This window comes from Perognathus longimembris, chromosome 3 (assembly GCF_023159225.1).
Source record: "Perognathus longimembris pacificus isolate PPM17 chromosome 3, ASM2315922v1, whole genome shotgun sequence".
NCBI classification, from domain to species: domain Eukaryota; kingdom Metazoa; phylum Chordata; class Mammalia; order Rodentia; family Heteromyidae; genus Perognathus; species Perognathus longimembris.
In genome coordinates, this window is record NC_063163.1 from 41316623 (window position 1) to 41336780 (window position 20158).

Below are 20158 nucleotides of genomic sequence, written 5' to 3' on the forward strand. Positions count from 1 at the left end.
CTAAAGCTTCCTATGAAGGCGTGGTCCTAGTATATGTGATACAAGTTGCTCTCACTAAACCCAAAATACCAGTGAGATCAGAGAAAATAGAAATTCCAATATAGTTTATTTTTCTAGTTTATTTGTTGAAACTAATGTATGAGTTAAGGAAATCACTTTCTAAGCTGGATACTAGTGGCTCACACCTGTAATTGTAGCTACTCACAAGGCTGAGATTTGAGGATTGTGGTTCAAAGCAAGCTCAGGAAAGTCTATGAAACTCTAAATCTCGTATGAACCATCGAAGAGCTGATAGTGTTGCTGTGGCTCAAGCAGTAGGGCACTAGTTTTGAGTGAAGAAAGCTCAGGGACAGCACCAGGTTCTTGAATACAACAAGCAGCACAAAAGAGGAAAAAAGAAAAGAAAATCACTTTCTAATCTGAACAATTTGACTACATAAGGGATTTTCCAGCAACCGATAGAAACACTGTGGTAAAGTTGGCATTTCTTGCAGGTGTTTCTGTGTCTTTTAGAAGTTTGCCTTTAGTACCTTCAGGGAGGCAGCTTCGTTGTTAGGCCATTTGCTGAAGAAGTCTTTTGGGAAAACAGCCTCTGGAAAGAAATGTACAGTGTAAAAGCTGATCCCACTGGCATGTGGCCCAGAGTGAGCCGGGCTGGAAGCTTTTAGCATAGTTAAAGGATGCCGGTCTGTCATTTGCATGCACTATAATTGGGCGAGTGGTTTCAGATCTTTGCAGGATGCTTCCACTGAGAGCAGCTGGTAGGGAGGCTACAGGTTCTGTGTGAGCCAGGGACTCATCATCTGCTGTGTTTAATGCAACCCTGCCTCATCTTGAGAGCAATTTCCTAGTAATGGCAGTAATAACACACAATCTTGGGTGAATGATAATGCTGGTGGTTATTGGAAATGTGCAGACAGAGTAGAGGCTCTGGCATAAAGGAGATAGTGGGGGTGGGAATATTTACTACAAGGATAGTGGCGAGAAGAAAGCATATATTTTGCAGGATGGGAAAAGCCACAAATGTGATTAAGAGTTTTAAAATGTCTACAAAATGTTAGCTTTTCACTATGGGTAAGTCCAAGGGTTCAATCTTTAGCTCCCTTTATACAGGGCTACCCATCCTTAGGAGAGTCTTTTTCTTTTTTTAATTGTTGTTCAAAATCAGCCTTTTCCTACAGGGTTATGTTTAAGCCTGTCATCTTTCATTAGTGATTATGCTAATTTGGTCATTCTTTCCACTGGCTTCTGCCCCACCCCCTTTTCTTGAGTCAGAAGAAGTTGTGCATCCCTGTCTGTTTTTAACTTGTAATCAATTTTCTGCAAGATTGAGTTGATGAACCATTGTAAGTCTGTAGACAAGATAGAATACTCTGATACCTGCCTTCATTCATTTTGGTCTCTGGTGTCTGGATGGATGACCATGGAATTGGCGAACGGAGAGAATGGAAGAATTCTGTAAGTTATTAAGGAAACACTGAGGAACCAGTCAGGCCCCACTTAACTTAGCTTTGTACCCATAGTGCTTTGCTAGGCCCTTGGTCTCTCCTATTTCCTAACCCCGCGCTGCTCACGATGACTTGGGTTCCTGAAGCTTCACACAGTACATCATTATCTATTTTCAGTGGAATGCTCTGGCATTTTTCCTTGGTGGAAGGACACGAATACCTCCTAAAATGGTAGTGTGAGTTTGCTGAATACTCTTACAGGGAGTCAGTGATGGCATAGGACAGATGCAGAAGCATCTGCTGTCAGTTGGTCCTGGGCCTAGAAGAAGACTGAGCTGGTAGGGCGGGGGTGGCTACTGCTTGCAAAGTAAGATTCATTTGTTTAAACTGGCCACAATGCAACACCTGTTTTTTTGTCAGTCATGACGCTTGACCTCGGGGGCCTGGGTGCTTTCTTTGTTCCTTTTTTTTTTTTTTTTTTGCCAGTCCTGGGCCTTGGACTCAGGGCCTGAGCACTGTCCCTGGCTTCTTCTTGCTCAAGGCTAGCACTCTGCCACTTGAGCCACAGCGCCACTTCTGGCCATTTTCTATATATGTGGTGCTGGGGAATCGAACCCAGGGCCTCATGTATACAAGGCAAGCACTCTTGCCACTAGGCCATATCCCCAGCTCCCTGGGTGCTTTCTTTGAGTTCTTTGAGCTCTTTTTTGCTCAAGGCTAGTGCTCTACCACTATGAGCCACACCCCAATTCTGGTTGGGGTGGTTAATTGGAGATAAGAGTCTCATCATACTTTTCCTATCCAGGCTGGCTTTGAACCACAATTCTCAGATTTCTACTTCCTGAGTAGCTAGGATTATAGGCATTGAGCCCCTTGCTCCCAGCAACACCTGTTTTAATCAAGATGAAGAAAAACAGACATTATTGACACCACGATGCCTTAGCTATGAACTCCATATAGGTTAATTACTCTCTCTCTCTCTCTCTCTCTCTCTCTCTCTCTCTCTATATATATATATATATATATATATACATACATACAAACCCCTGTTTCAATAGTATTTACTTATGGAGAAGAATTTTGTGTGTTTGACAGATTCATTAAACACAATAATCTTCCCGCTAAAATTCTTCTTGCTACTTTTTTCTTTATCAGTTGGTAACCTTCAATAGGAGCCTCTGGATTATGTTCACAGAAACCCTGACAGTCTGCCCAACCTTGTTCTCCATCATTATCTGTGCTAGCACAGATTCTCAACAACCCACCTGTTGTCAGGTTGACATTGAGCCTGGGTTTTAGGTTTTTCCCTATCTCCCTTAGTCTCAGTTGGGAGTCTTCATTCTGTACTCACCTAACACCTAGATTCTACTGTATTCCACCTCCTATCGTCATGGATGACCTCACCTCCAAACAGTAGCTTAAAACAGTGCTGCAGGTTGAAGATTTGTGTGCTTCCCACATAGATATGTTGCAATCCTAATCCTCAAAGCAGTGTGAGGAGGATGGACTTTAGGGAGGTGATTAGGTCATGAGGGGGGGAGGGTCCCATGAATGGGATTAGTGCCTTTATTAAACAGACCCAAAAATTCTAGCTAGCTGGTCCCTTCCTCCATGTCAGGTCACAGAGAAAAGACAGTTATGTGTAAACTAGAAACCAGGTTCTCAATAGAGGGAGCTTATGCTGTGTTGGTAATGGGGCGTGAGCAAAGACAATAGCAGTAGTTTGTCTTGTTTGCGAATCTGGGGGTTGATTGGACTCAGCTAGAGAGTCAGGGCTTGGAGTCCCCTGGGCAGTTGCCATCTGAGGAGGGCCAGAATTGAGTTCACCGATGTCTTTGCACATAGGCTGGGACCTGGAAGAGACCAATAGCTGGGGAAAGGAACTGCCAGGGATCCTGGGGCATTCCTTCTAGTTTGTTTTCTTCACATGGCGTCTGCTTATGGAAGACTTGGATAGCTGACTTCTTACCTGGTGACTCAGGGTTCCTCAAGTGAGTGTTTCTTAAAGAAACTGGCAGAACCCACTGTGCTTTGAAGGTCACATAGTTACTTGTGTTGCATTATAGTCATGAGGTAGTTATGAAGGCCTGCTTCACATATGGCAGTGGCCAGTAGAGAGCGGTCCATAAGACCTTGCTCCTGGATGGAAGGAATATGAAAGTACCTAGAAAACATAATGGGGTTTTAAAAATTTGTAATCATTGTGACAGAAGGCACATGTCATAAAAATTGTCATCCCAGTCCTTTTTCAGTGGTCTGTTTAGTTTAGTGGCATTAAATTCATCTTACTGAGAAGCCATCACCACTGTCCCCAGAATGACATCTATCTGTCTATGTATGTATGTATGTATGTATGTATGTATGTATGTATGTATGTATGTATGTATCTATCTATCTATCTATCTATCTATCTATCTGGGACTAGGGCTTGAATTCAGGCTCAGGGTACTGTCTTAGCTTCCTAACTTTTTTGTTCAAAGTTGAAGCTCTGCTACTTGAACTATATTCCTCCACTTCCAGCATTTTGCTCATTTAAGTAGAGATAAGAGTCTTATGTTCCTGGGCTGGTTTCAAACTGTTATCCTTACATCTCAGCCTCCTGAGTAGCCAGGGTGATAGGTGTGAGCCACTAGTGCCCTGTTCCAGAACATTTTCATCTTATAGTAAAACGCAGAGAAAAAGAAAGACTGGGAAAATGGTTAAGAAGGAAACAACAATACAACAGCAATACTTACAAGACAATATGCTGTAAAACAAGTTTGCAGCTGGTGGGGGGGCAGACTGAGGAGGGAGGAAGGTGGGAGAAAAATGAGGGAGGAGGCAACAAGTTTGATAAGAAATGTACTTCCTTCCTTACGTATGAAACTGTAACTCCTCAACACATCACTTGGACAATACATTTTTAAAAAAAGAAGGAAGCCAGTATAATGCTATGATAATAAGCAAAAGAGTTACCAAGGAGCCATCCTTTGACCTCGCCTTAGCTTACACCACCTCTTGTGTATTGTAAACACAATATTAGCATACTTGCACAATGCTTAAGCCCCAATGTTACTATCAAATTTTTATATGCTTATACTTACTTATGAGCAAGCTAGGTTAGATTAGTTATTTCCAGTTGGTTTATGATATTCGTATTATTTCTTCCCCTTCCAAATAGTACACTTAAAAGAAAATGACAGAACTAAATTGCAAATTACCTCTATCAAGTCCAAAGCTCCTTTCATTTGATCATACTGTTTAATTAAAAGATGTAGAAGGAGAAGTTGGGCATGGTGATTTATGTCTGTAATCCTAGCTACTCAGAGGCAGGAAGAGGTAGGAGGATCTTGGTCTGAGGCCATCCCAGGCAAAAGCATTGAGACTTGAGTACTGAAAAAGAATATCAATCTATCTGTCCATCTAGAAATCAATATCATTTTTATATATGTTCACTTTTATTTATTTTTAATTTTGCATAAACCACAGATGGGCTAATGAAATAAGATGGCTAATGAAAGAAGACAGACAACACTAGAATATAAGAAACTATTTGATACATTAACTTATGAACTCCTTCTTCTGTGGTCTTTAACTTAAAAACAGAAGGACAAAATACCCTCAGTACATATGTCCACAGCCATAATCCACTAATAGTGTAACATGACCACAGGTCTGAGGTTTAGAAGGAGCTGCTACAACCTGTTCTTGCACATGAAGAGAGCTAAGAATGGTCCTGTAACAGATATTTAAACTGCTTTTGCTGAAAAGCACTAACTCATTCCTTGGGCCCATGAATTAACAGCAGGAGAAGAGCTTGGCACCCTAGCCTCCATTTCTGTATCTGTCTCCTTCACTCCTGAGTCTCTCTCCCCCTGCAGTCACCCCGGGTTCCTGGAGATGTTCCAGGTGGGTTCCAGGGTGATCCCATAACATCTTTAAGACAAGAGACCAGAACTGCCTACCAAGGAAAGAATCAGCAGGGCCTGCACAGGACAGACTACCTCTCAGGCAGCCATGACACACAGGAGCCCTACCTGACCAGCCCTGTATAAGGTTTATTAAATTAGGTAGCCAATAAAAGAGAATACCATGCAGTGTTCAGGCAGGAGAGAAAAGATATTCCTGAATTGCTGGCCTGTGGCCAAGATGATGCAAGACTAGAGAGAAGGGGTGACCCCTGCCGGGCTGGCCCTGCCTTATCTAAGGCAGGGGTGGGGAGATATGGCCGTGAGGGGAGGTGGCAGCCTCTAGGTATGCCATTTACACTTACTAGGTAACGCAGATACCGGGCGGAGAGACTTTAGACAGGTGGGGGCATCTGCATGGAGCCCTCCCGGGATGGACCTTACAACCCTGATACAGTGAGCTGCCGGACCACCTGTGGTCACCTGAACACATCTACACTTGTGACTGGGACTGTTGAGTAATTACCTATACTTACTTCCCTTTCTCCCAATTCTTCCACGTAAACCTAAATCAAACATCTACAGGCAGAAGATGGGTTGATGTGCATATCTTTTCTCTTTTCACTACCTAGCCCTGCTATATTAATTGAATCTCCTTGTATGACCTCCATCACTAGTTGTCTTTTTATTTGGCCTTTTGGAGCAATTGGCCAGACTTGGTATATGAAACACAGGACTTTGGGCCTGAGTCCTAATCTTCCTGAAACAATTTGATGAAAACTAAATCTAGCATTGCATTTTTGTTCTCTCTCTCTCTGACACTGACACACACACACACACACACACACACACACACACACACTTTTATAGGAGATCCACAACCTACCATGTCTAGCCAAGAGCAGAACTAACACTGAAGGGGTGCTCAACACAGCATCCTTTTTGATATCTGCCTTTCGAGAGAGAGAGAGAGAGAGAGAGAGAGAGAGAGAGAGAGAGAGAGAGAGAGAGAGAGAGAGAGTGTATTGTGTGTGTGTACTTTTTTGCCTGGCTGGCTTTGAACTTCAATCCTCAGATCTCATTTTCCTGAGTAGCTAGGATGATAGGCATGAGCCACTGGCTCTTGGCACAGCAGTATATTTTGAAGGACATTCCTTCTCATGGTAGGTTTTTGGCTTCTGACTTTATCACATTCTTTTTCTACTGTTTTCATGGCCTGTATTGCTGTTAGGGTTATCTCTGCTCTAACCCTGATGTACACATTCCTGAAAAGCTTAGGTTGTGCAAAATATTCATTCTCCACCACACAACTTTCTAGTATTACAGGGCTGTCTATGGCTGACTACTGTAAAATTATGTTATTGTGTAACCAGAGCACTAGCAAAGCAATGCAAATGTAAGACCATACAGTAGAACAGTTCAGAAGACACCAAATTCCTCCTTTATATAAGTACACTTTTGTCAATTTGACTTTTAATTAAAACATGTGGAACTCCTTGACAGAAAGGGCTATAAGGAAGGAAACTAAGTGCCTAGTAAGTGTCAGGATTGAAATGCACCCCAAGGGTACTGGGATGAGTGCCGGATACCAGGTTTACCAAGCTCAGCCCTGAGATGTCTTCTCCTCAGAAGTGAGCTCTGGTCATGTGGAGGCTCCATTCTGCTTTGCACCACCTTTTGCATCCACCTTTTAACCCAAAACAGGCACACGGGCTTCCCTGTTAGCAGTCTAATTCACAGCAGGACAGAGCCCCGATTCTGTTGCTGTAGAGCACCCAAGTGCCCATTGCATTATCCTTCTTGTCAGTTTTAGAAAGTATTTGGTATGTATTACTCATTCTGAATTTGGCTGTAACCAAGGAGCATCTCTCTGAGCTCTAGAAAAGAAGTCACGGTGTCTCAGAGATCCTTTCCCAAGAACATTATGCCAGCTTCCTGGTAAGCTGTGGGAAACACAGGCTCACGTTGCAGCAAATCCCAGGGGCAAAGTCAGTAAATTGGAACGCAACCCAAGGAAACCAGGATAGACTCCACAATGGGAGAAAGATAGGTCTCTCGCCGACTAATAAAACTAGTGTAAAACTGTCTTTTCAGGCAAGGCAGTCCCTTTGTGTCCTTTGTTTCTTAGTCTCACCTGGTATTTTTAATTTTGAACTTCTTTAGACTAGTCCTATGGAAGTGTTTGGGATCTGGAATGCATGGCAGAAATAGTAATAAGCATGGATAATGCCTCTTCCTGTGTAAAAGGCTTGAGAGTGGCCCGGGGGAAGCTCCCTGAAGTTGGTGAGCCAGAGTCTGGAGTCCTTTGTCACTCAGTCTGTGACTGTGCCCTCCAGCCTCCTTTGCATCCTAGGATGTAGTGTATAGGAGATTAATTAGTAGAGCTTCTCACTTCATGGAAGGCTCTGTACTCTGGGGAAACTTCTGTGCATGGAGGAGCCCATGGGAACAAGCAGGAACAACTGAGAAATGGCAGGAAACGGGAGACCGAATTCATACGAGGCGCCAGCAAAACACAGGTTGGAATTTGTGTCACACATCACTTTATAGTAGTACCTAGCAAATACCACCCAGAGCCAGATGAGTGAGAGCCACCATGTGGTCTATGTGACAGATGGAATTAGAATTAGAAATCCCATAGGGCCGTGTGGAAAAGTGATTTCCCCCAAGAGGTGGCCATCAAAAAAGTCTTTAGGAAAAGGACAGGGTTGGAGCAGGTAGAGATAGAAGGGTGCAGGTATGGAAAGAAAGTGGGTTTCAAGAGAATTCTGAACAGAAGAAAGATACCGGTATCCCTTAGGGCTTGTAAGGATAATAATTATTCCAGTGGACGGCATTCCAGGGAACCACTGGTCTTGTTAATCACTTTCCCTAATTTTCTTGCTACTCACTCTATGAATGCTCATTGAAAATTGATGACAGTGGCCAAATGGAGAGTCTCAGGGCTTATAGAGGATTTGGTTCCCTGGAGTGTAATGGGTGAGTGGGACAGCAGATGGATGGGACACAGGGTTGTCTTCTTCCTTGCTGTCAGTGAGAGTGGATTGTATGTTGTGAAAGCGAGCATTTTCTTTGTGATCTTAGCTTCCAAAGTTATTATCACCACTTCCTCATCAAGCTGACCCAAGAGTGATGCTGAGGAATTTGATAGACCTAAGGCTACCCTATAGAACAGAATCTTCTGAATTTGAAGGTGTGTCTTTCCTCTTTCAGCATCATCTGCTGTTGAAGAGTTCAAGGCACGTGCACTTCACCTCTGAAGTCCCACCCACTGATCACAGCATGACCCAGCAGTCAGCTCTAGTTTTCTTCTAGCTGGTTGCTAAGCTTTTATGTATACATAAAGAAATTGAAATGGAGAACGGTCTCTGATTTGTTACATGGAAATTTGATGCTGCATTGAGACTTTGCATAGGGAGGTTTTTTAAAATTTTCCTTCCTTTGTGACATATACTTCAGCTAATGTTTACAACAATGGTGAGAGAACACAGACTATCATATGAAGGATGGAAAGTCATACATGCCAGGCATCTAGAATGTCCTTGCTGTGTAAGCTCAGGCTTCGGAGAGATCTCATTTTCTCTAGTGCTACCCTAACTTCCCTCTAGCCTTGCCTTCAAGGGGAACCATGCTCCCCAAATCTGGAAATCTCCTAGTCTGAAGGCCACAGAGAAACCTTGCCATCATTGGGTTCTGTCCCCTTTCCTCTCTCTAAACTCTTATTTTAGATCTGCAAGGGTGTTTTGAGGCTTTTGTAAGCTTTCAACTCTGAGGTATTTTCAAAAACTATAATTTTGTTTGTTCTCTGCTGTATGCGTGTGGTTTCTTAAAACACAAGTGTGATTATTTTCTGCGTCCTTCCCAGAGCAAACATTTCTCCCTCAACTACAGGGTTGCAAAGAGAGTTCTCAAGCGCACTGGATACTTGTTCTCAAAGAGCCCTTGAGGGTGACTGTCTCTATAGTGAGCAGACTGGCTGGGATGTTTTCCACTTTTTAGGTGGCTTCCATCCTTGTTGTTGGGGCATGGTCCCACTTCACCTGCCACCTGCACATGCACATTGCATATTTTCCAGCAAGCCATGAATTATTGTTGAGTGCTTATGAAACCTAATTTGATGATCATGAGGAAGGTCTACATAATAGTACTTGGTTGCTGCTTACCCATAAATGTACTCAAAAATTAACCATTTGTGGAAGACCTTAGCAAGGGCTCGTAAGCTGAATTATTTCCACCCCCCTTCCCGTGTGTGTGTGTGTGTGTGTGTGTGTGTGTGTGTGTGTGTGTGTGTGTGCGCGCGCTCACGCGTGCATGTGTACGCCAATACTCAGGGCCTGGGCACTTTCTCTTAGCTTTTTCACACAAGGCTGACATTCTACAACTTCAGCCACTCTCCCACTTTCAGCTTCTTGGCGGCTAATTGGAGATAAGAGTTTCACAGACTTTTCTGCACAGGCTGGCTTCGACCCACGATCCTCAGGTCTCAGCCTTCTGAGTAGCTAGGGTCACTCAAGTTTGAATCCCAGCCTTTTTATCCCTCTTCCCTGTCGCTCACCCCCCTGCAATTTCATTATTTAATTTTACTGTTGAAATTTTAAATCTACTTGGAATCTGTTTGAGAATAAGAAGTCAAGTTTGAATCTAACTGCTGTTTCTTTTTTTAAGATGATTTTTAAATGTATTTAAAGTTGAAATCTAAATAACACGAAATTCATGGTTTTAGTTATTTTTAAATTTAAATGGACTATTCAGTGGCATTAACTACATTCACAGTTTTTTGACCTCATAACTGTATATTAGAGTCAAATTATTTCCATTCTCTGTTTTAGTTTTCTTAGTTTCCAGGTGAGAATAATACCTTCATTAAGGTTGTTTGTTTATATTTGTTCTTAATGCTTTTTGTGGAGCAGGGACACAGAGTCTGTTTAGGTTAGGATTGTCTTTCCTCAGCCCCCAAGCGTGAGCATTACAGGTGTGTACTACCATGCCAGGCAAGTTTATATGATTGTGAATTAATTCATAGAAAATACTTGGTGTACATAAAATATAGTAAGTGCTCAATAACAGTAGGAGCCTAGAAGGCTTGTAATACCAGCAGGTCCCACTGGCTAGTTAGGCATTACTGGTGCCAAATGTATGCCATACACAATGAGGATGTAGTGGCAGTTACTCCCTGCTGCGTGCACGCGCGCGCGCGCGCACACACACACACACACACACACACAATGGGGGGCTTGAATTGAGTTCACCTTTACATCGTCACTATCAACAAGACTTCTTCAAGCTTTCTGGAAAACTTCTTAAGAAAATGAGTAACAATTATTTGTTATTCATGGAATCTAGAAAAGCAAATATTGTGACCCAAATGCGGGGGAGAAGAGAAGCCACAGGAGAATAAGCATTTTGATTCCATTGAAATCTCTCAGAAATGAAAGTTTGAAGTAAATCAACAATGAGAAATGACTTCCATTTTATAATTGGTAATCTTAACTGCTTTTGTGTTCAGCAAGAAGCTTGCAAATCGATCTGTGGAAAGGGATGGTGGAGGACTAGTTTGATAAAAAGAAAATGCAAAACAAAACAAAAACTATTTCTAGCTTTCAAAGTCAGGTTCCCACAATGGCATACACTCTATTCAGTTACCATCACAAAAATGCCTTTCTTGTCAGCATTTCTCTAGCTAAATGTGAACTTTAAAAATTGGAAAAACAGGCACTTTGTACACAGTTCACTCTTTGTGTCCTATTTTGGGGCTGAGATTAAAAAGAAAAAAATGCCCTAGGAAGTATTTCTGGAAGGAGGATGACTTTTCAGTTGCCTTGGTGTTTGAGTGTACAATATTTTTGTTGTTTTGGGAATTGATAGTGACTCTGTGTACAGCAGAAGGAATTTCCAAGGCATGGGTGATATCAGGTTCCTAAAAAGTGAGTGATAGTGGAGCAATTAAATTTTGCCAAGGAATCAACTACATGGACACAGTGTCAGCAAAGCACACCATTCTTATTGAATTGAGTAATGAACAACGGAGGCAGAATGGAAATAACTCTGGCCTGAGTTCAGGATGTGTGAAGTCTGAGACTTGTTGAGTCTTCCTTCTTTGGGAAGTTGTGGTAGGAGAAGAGGAGAGGATTGGCCTTCTGGTCATAGTAGTTGCTAGGAGATTCTTTCCTAGTTCCTTCTTTCTTCCTCACCTCCCACATTTTTCCAGAGTGACATCATATTTTTTATATGCTGATGTCTTCCTGGGCAACACTTTAGCCAAGGCATTTCTCATGTTAGTGTTCCTGAGAAGGCTAATACCAGTGCTCAAGGTCCCATGCTTGCCCCTGGGGACCATCATTCCACCCTGTACCCACAATCTAGTGGTCAACAGACGTTCTGCTTAGCTGCTCATGGAGTATCTGAAGCCACTGTGTTAAAAACTAACCTCATCATGCCTCTCTACTCCCACCATCACTGCCAAACCCATTTCTTTTTCTGCATTTCTTTTAGCAGGTAGCACATTTCTGTCCAACACCCCTGTGAGAAGCTTCTCAGCTCTTTCTTTTCATATTCCATTTCCTGTGGATTGCCAAACTCTGTAAAATGCTCATCACAAATGTTTCTCCTATTTATTCCTCCTTTCCACACCAGCTGTCTTCACCTTACTTCTTACCACATTACTTCCCCTTGATCTATGGAGGTGTTGTTCCATGGATTTCATGGGCCCTGGCTCATACCTGTAGCATTTCCGTATAGACCTTCCCATCCCTTCATTGTTTGTCCAGGTTGTACCTGTTTATCTGTAATAAATTATCCCGTCTTCCCTGGCATGATGCCAGATACTCATCCAGAGACTCAGCTACAGGTCCATGCCTCCTGGAAAACTTTCTCAACCTTTGTTGACAGTTAAGATTTCATCATACTGATAAATGTAGATCTAATCGTTACACATTTCCTTTACGTGTCTATCTCCCCCATCTGGCTCTGAGTTACTTCAGGTTATATGTTGAAGCTCATTCAGTCTGTCTATGTACTATGGTATGTCTGGCCCATAGAAGACATCCAATGAGTAACCGAGCAAGTGGATGCAGGGATGATTTGTTTAGGGTGAGAAGGCTTGGGAAGGTTCCATATTGCCACTGCTAGCCTCCCTCCAGCACCTATGACTTAACTGCTGAGAAGCTCACCAGGTGCTGTGCTGCCTTTTCTTAGCCCTCCACAGTTAGATATGTGCTCTCTAACCAGAGCTGCAAGACTATAAGCATTAAGTAGGCATATTATGTATGTATGTTTGCAAATGAATTTGTATTGTTTGGTATTTGTTTTACCATGCTGAGATGGAACTCAGGGCTTTACATGTGTAAGGCAAATGTTCTCCCACTGAGGTGTGTGTGTGTGTGTGTGTACGCGCGCGTGCCAGTTCTGGGGCTTGAACTCAGCCTGGGTCCTCCCCCAGGCTCAAGGCTAGTGCTTTGCCACTTGAGCCACAACTCTACTTCTCCCTTTAATTGGAGATAAGTGTCCCACCAACTTTCCAGCCCTGACTGGCTTCAAACCAGGATCCTCAGATCTCAGCCTCCTGAGTAGCAAGGATTACATGCATGAACCTACTGATGAGCTGTAACCTTTTGATTGACAGATGAGCTCAGTGAATTAGACATATTTCTTTAAGGAACTTAGGTGCACTGTGGCCATCCAAGAGACCTCACTTTCAACTCAGGAACGAAAGCAGGGAAGCCTTCACACCATTTCCCTCCAGCATCCACTTCCCCACTCTCTGTTGACCACCATGTGGTTTAAATTTTGAACTCTATATGGTTCCAATTTCTAAGTAATATCTACTTTCATTTTGTCTTTATTCTTCATTTCTGTTTCTTTAACATGACCCATTGCAAAGGTTAGGAAGCAGAGTAACAGGTTATCTGACTAGCAGATCGGTTATTTACTCTAGGGGATCAGGAAGATTGATTTCTTTCTGCTGGACCTCATTGAAATGCTTCCTTCTTGGGAAAGGCCTCACAATGGAAAGTTTCAGAGGACCCAGGCCTCCTGCCCCCACTGCATGTGAGCCGCTGCCCTCAGCTTGTTGTCAAGGATGCCTGACCCAGGAGAGCCCTAGTTTAGGCAGGAAAGGAAGCCTTCACGTGGACTCACAGATTTTTCACTTACACGGGAGTATAACCAGTTCAGTTTGCATGTGGAAGGAGCTGTAGGTACTTAACAATTAAGTTTTCCTATTCTGTCCATCTCAGACTTCATTTCTTGGTGTCTCATGGAATCCATGTGTAGCTAGCACATTTGTAGAGGTTCTCTAGTGCTCTGGCTCTGTGGCAGGCCCTGTTCCGAGGGCTGTATTGTGTTACCCTGTCTACTCCTTTCAGCAGGTCATTGCAGCCAGTTACCTTCATCATCATTATCTACTGGGGGTCTTGGGATGTGTCCACCTACAAAGGTGACTACTGTATTCTGAAGTTAAATTTCCCAGTGAACATGCCTGTGGACTTATTTGCTGGAGGGGCCATGATGGTGATGATGCTGGCCTCTGAGTTGAGGCCTTCCTCCTGACGAATGGCCACCCTGCGCCATTAGGGCTGTGTGTGCCTTGTGGCTGCAAGTGCAGGATGTTGCTATTGGAGCGAGGGCCTTCTCCAGTTCCTCTTGAGACTCCGCTTTCCTTCTTTGTACAAAAACAAGCCAGCCCTGCGAGCGTGCCTACTGCACACCAGAATCCACGGGCTGTTTTTCTACCCTACCCTGCTTATTTTTATTCATTTGGCCACTTTATTTTAGGGATTCGCAAAGCTTATTTTGGCAGTGGTGACATGTATTGTTTTATTTCGGGCTGGACGGCTTTCATGTGAATGATTCCATTAAGAAGCGGAAGTGGGAGGACATAGTTTTGGGGGTTCTGGTTTGTGGCAGGGGCCATGTTTGCACAGACATGGAGTGTACCCAGCTCCCTTTGCAGGATGAGACCCCAGGGTGGGTTTTCAGCAGGGAGGACACTTGCCAGAGTAGCTGGATCTAGGATAGGACAAAGGTAGACAAGACCTAGACTCTACCTTCTGGAAAGATCATTAGGGAGCTGGTCAGAGGTCAGCTTCTTTTCAGTACAGGGCTGTGGAGTGTTCTAAATTTCTGCTTATCAGGCTATGAGAACGGTTCTGTTAACTTTTTTATTTTTAGAAGATATATTCTTATGACCGCACTAGGTGTCAGTGGCACATGCCTGTGATTTTAGCTACTCAGGAGGCTGAGATCTGAGATTTGTGGTTCAAAGTCAGTCTAGGGAGGAAAGCCCATCAGACTTTTATCTCCAATTAACCAGCAAAAATGCCAGAAATGGAGCTTGGCTTAAGTGGTGGAGCATCAGCCTCGAGGAAAAAAAACTAAAGCAGAGTGCTCTGATCCTGAGTTCAAGCCTCAATATCAGTGTGCACACACGCACATGCACACACACAGACACACACACACACAGACACATGCATGCAACCTCCCCCTTCCCAGTCTACAAACAATTGATTTTCCTTATGTTACAGTTCTTTAAGGCTGAATCAGAAAAGGTTCAAGGCAAGACTTTAGGGATAAACTCATTAGCTCATTTAGATTCATTCTTGGCTTCACTACTAGATCTGTGTCCTCAGACAAGTAGCCTGACCTCTCCGGTTTATAGTGATACACATATCTGGGATTAGAACTCTACTTGCTTCTCCTCATTCTGACGTATTGAGGAAAAGATAAAATTCATTTTCTTTGATTGTGAGCAGAATTAAAAATGTGCAACGCTTCATTCCAGTTTGGCTGTTTGTTGTTGCTCAGATTGTATGCGAAGCTGAGAAAGAAGTTGGAGTGGGAATCAACTCTAGCTATGATCAATTCTGATTTGAGCAAGGTTTTTCTTTCCACAATTGTACCCCAGTAAGTGTAACCCTGAGGTCCTCCTGGGCATGACCTCTGCCCCTAGGAGAATGCCAGGCCTGAGTCTGGGAAGCTGAAATAAGGTGGGCCATTTCATCAAGGATTTCTGTGGAGTCATGGGCCCTAGTGGGCTTCTCAAGGCTTGGGGGCAGGTCTCATTTGCTCATTGAGCTCCAGGCTTTAGGGGAAAAAACCCAAACCAAAACAAAAAATAATCTCTCCTAGAGACTTCAGTGTGCCAACAAGGTCGAGAAACACTAGGCATATATTTTCTTTAGCAAAAGAGCTCACAGCTGATTCATTGATAGCTCAACTTATGAAAGATTAGGGGCAATAAACAACAAAAGGGAACACACATTTGTTACCCATATTTAACCTTACCTCTTAAGAGTTTTATGTCACCCTGATCCTACTGAGTCTTCTACCATTCTTGACCCAGTGGGTCCCTGCCCCTTGGTTTTGGCTGGCATTCAAGAATTCAAGATAACGAACGGTATTGCCTTCCTAGCATTGGTTTGTTACCTATGATCTATGCGTTTCTACTCTTTCTGTGTGTCCTGAGTTGGAGAATTTCATCCCCTACTTCTCTCTCTCTCTCTCTCTCTCTCTCTCTCTCTCTCTCTCTCTCTCTCTCTCTCTCTCTCTTTCCATCTCATAGTCCCTTTCTCCCTCCTTCCTTCCCTTTCTTCCTCTCTTCCTTTTGTCTTCCCGTAAACTTCATTTTACTTCTTTCATTGCAGGCAGTAGGAAACATTCTGTACACATTTCAATGTTATCCCCAATGTTTACTATTTATAATTTGATTATTTGTTTCAGAATATGAGAGTTGCAAATCATCTTCCTCTAGATTGACTTCCCTCCTTCCTGGGCATCTTCCTCATTATGGGTTCCTATGCTCCCAGCGGTTCAAGATGATGTCCACATGAGCAAAACTTAGGAAAGCAAACCTATCCCCCCCTTTTTTCACTTTGTTTTTCTCTACCATGAACAAAATTAATTGAAAATTAAATGATACTGAGAGACAAGTAGGAAAACAAGTCAGGTCCTTACAAACACATTCAGTTGTAGCAGTGGATATGTGAGGTTGGTATAGGTTACAAGCTTAGCCAGGATTTTCCCTCACAAAACTTTGTGTAGTCATCTCCAAAATCCAACCTCTCAGCTGACTTCTTATCTCCAGGTTGGCAGTGATCCAGCTGTGAATCTCTAACATGCGAGCAGGGCAAACTTTACCCACCTCGTTTCCTTTCCTTCTACCCCAATACCCAGCTCTTAGGAAAAATTTAGGACCACCTTGCCTTATGGTTCATTTGGGATTTGCCTCATCTTTCTTTGTAAAACAGTTTCAGCTCCTTCAAAGTAGGTGCATGTGCGTTTTCACTTTAGAAACCATATGATTATGGTACATATTTATGAACATGTACAGAAAGCTTATGTGTTTCTCTTTTTCAGTTTTGTTGAGTTTGAATCATGCTGAGCTAGGCAACTGTGTTTTTGTGTACGTGCTGAGTCTAGGCTGTGCATGGATTCAGCAATACAGTTTGTTCTCTTCTAATGTAGTAGCTGTGTCACATACCCAGATGACAGGGGACCTGTGGCACGAGTAAGTCCTCACTAACTCAGTCAATATACACATGTACCTATGGCAGAGGCCCCATCAGCACCTCGGAGTTCTATCTTTCTGAAATACATAGCCTGACTCTCAAAAAAAAGAGCGGGGGGATTCTTGAAGGAGGACATAGAGAATAGCACAATTATAAATAAGACTGTAAGTGAAGAGTTTAGATATAATTTTAGAGGAGTGCAAAATGAACCTTTTACCAGCGGTACCCTGCCTCCTTTTCCTTTCAGTCAGCAGAACTAAAATTCTACTTTCCAGAGCCTCTGACTGGCTCTCATCTCGGCACTTGCCTCGGGATGCAGTCAAACTGCCAGGGAAGTAATTACAGGAAGGAAAAAATGCCGAACTTTCCCCTCAAACCTGGAGATTGTGGAGGAGAAGATAAGAAGGGAGGGGAGTAGATAAAATCCATGTTGTAAACAGTAATGGAAATAGCAGACTGTATAGTTGAGTTGCTTCTGTATGCACTTCAGTGGAATTTTCTTCTTTCAGTGGAACGCCAAGGAAACAATGCATTTGAGGTTTTTTTGGGCACATTTCCAGCTGAGTAGCACATGTTTAGTAAAGAGACTTCTGGAAGTCTCCTTTCTGTTTTAGTCTTAAACATTCATGATACAAACCTTGCTTCAACTTTCTCTTTTAATTGGAAAAGAAGCATTTTTTAGATATATTTATTGTCTTCAAATAGTTGTACAGAGGAGTTGCCTTCAACAAAGCAGTTTATGAAAACAGTGTGGTATGATCAGTGCCACCCCTTTCAACATTTCTACCCCACCTCAGCCTACCCCGCTTCCCTCACTTTTCTTAGTTTTTTAGGATGTGCATTGAATTTTTTTTTTTTTTTTTGCCATTTAACAAAGCAGTTCGTGTATACGATGCATCTGGTCTGTGTCATCCCGTCAACATTTTCACCCACCCCCCCTCTTCAGCCCACTCCTTCACTTATGATTCTTGATTTTTGTGGTATGTACAATGAATTCTTTTTTTTTTGGCCAGTCCTGGGGCTTGGACTCCGGGCCTGAGCACTGTCCCTGGCTTCTTCCCGCTCAAGGCTAGCACTCTGCCACTTGAGCCACAGCGCCGCTTCTGGCCGTTTTCTGTATATGTGGTGCTGGGGAATCGAACCTAGGGCCTCATGTATCCGAGGCAGGCACTCTTGCCACTAGGCTATATCCCCAGCCCCCATACAATGAATTCTTGACTGCGTTCTCTCTGCTTCCCCACTTCGTTTGTCTCCTCCTCTCCCCATAGTAGGTCTCCATCTTTACAAGAACCCATTTCCTGGTACTTATTTCTGATGGGGAGATTTTTTTGTTTTAAAATGTACGCATACATGTACCTTTTACAGTTGAATACAGCATGCATCCAGGTCTTTGTAGGTAAAGAACATTCTCAGTAAGAATGTCCTACTCACTCCTATCTGTCAACCCAGAGGAACCCCCCCAAACCAACTGCCATTACCAGTTTCTTCCATGATTCTAGAAATTATTTATGGCTGAATCGTTGTGTCAAGTCCACTACAAAACACCAGTGCTTCAATGACTGTTCCATACCTGGCTTTTCACTAACCTTTCAGGATGTCTTGGAGATTGTTCCATCTAAGCCCATAGGGAACGCCTTCATTCATTTTAATATCTGTATAGTATTAGTATTCAGGAGATGATACTACTTCATTCTCTTACATGAAATGAAATTAATACTCTATTAATATTTATTGGTTGATTCAATCTCCCAATCATTATGATATTTGTTAATAGTCTATGAATATTTTAACCAGCCCTCTCTTGGTCTTTAAATTGCTTTTTTCCCTGAACTATTTCAAATTGTGCAAAAATATGTATTTGGACATGCTTATCTATAGGCTAGATGAAAGTGTATATTCCTTTGTAATTGTTAATTGTGTATACATAAGTGTAGAACCTGATGTTTTGGGATTCATACATGTAGTATGGTGGCAAGTACAGTCGAGCAAGTGAAGATATGTCATCTTACATACTTACCTTTGTGATGGTGTCAAGGAGGAGCATCAAAAATAGACTTTCAGGGGCTGGGGATATAGCCTAGTGGCAAGAGTGCCTGCCTCGGATACACGAGGCCCTAGGTTCGATTCCCCAGCACCACATATACAGAAAACGGCCAGAAGTGGCGCTGTGGCTCAAGTGGCAGAGTGCTGGCCTTGAGCGGGAAGAAGCCAGGGACAGTGCTCAGGCCCTGAGTCCAAGGCCCAGGACTGGCCAAAAAAAAAAAAAAAAAAAAAATAGACTTTCAGCTCACCTCTAGCATATAACTCAATATCACCCATTATTGCCATAGTTTCAAGTGGACAGTGCCCCTCTCTTTTTAATCATCCCTCTTAACTGTAATTTTGTCTTTGACCTACACCTCTCCATTTCTTCTTGCCCCGTCTGTAATTCTGATAGACTGCAAAATGTCTTTACTTTTGTGTCCCTTTGTCCTCAATGTGTGTGTGTGTGTGTGTGTGAAAATGTTTTCTATCCACTGTTGAAATAGGTGAAAAACACCATTCTGCATAGTTGTCTTGTACATTGTTATAACTGCAGGAAGGAGGGTCTTTTCCCCATATGCTTATGAGCCATTTGTGTTCCCTTTCCATTAGCTGATTTTTCCCTCTTTTTTGCTTTTTAAAAATTTGGTGTTATCTAATGGCAACACTTCTTGTTTTTGATGAATTAGCAGTAAATAAAATCATTCTCTTTCTCTTCTGTGTGTGTGTGTGTGTGTTTGTGTACACATGTATACAGGAAGAACATGCTTTTAGTTAGGTAATTGTATAAATAGTGAATGCAGATATTCCAAAAGTGATACATGGTGAGGAAAGTAGCATTCACTAAAATCACTGGAGCTCAAAAGAATCATAAGCTCTTAATGGCTGATTTCATGGTATAAAATATACCCTACTAAGGTTGTGGTAGTGTTCTGTCAAAGGCCTGGGCATGATCATATACTATTACACTTTTGCTCCATTTATATCATGAAATGTTTAAAAAATAAAGACACTTATAGCATAAACCCACTTATTGGTAGTGTATTGATATTTTAGGTATTGTGTTTGCTAATTTGTAAGTTAGGATATATGTCGATATTTAAAACAGATTCAAATAGAGTTCTTTTGTGTACCTCTGCTGGGTTTTATAATACTATACCTCACTCCTTTTTTGATAGTGGTAGGAGTAATATTCATTTAGTTAGGATCAGAATTATTCTATGTTACAATACTTCCTTCCCCATCCTGTATTTGTTTGTTGTAGGGCCAGTCAGGGAGGGCAGCTCTGACGTTTAGT

At 42.5% G+C, this 20158-nt stretch overlaps 1 protein-coding gene across 2 annotated transcripts in view; it reads left to right on the forward strand.

Moving 5' to 3' along the window:
• The window catches only part of Lrch1 (leucine rich repeats and calponin homology domain containing 1), a 165266-nt gene that overhangs the window by 59000 nt on the left and 86108 nt on the right, over positions 1–20158 (forward strand). The window lies entirely within an intron of this gene.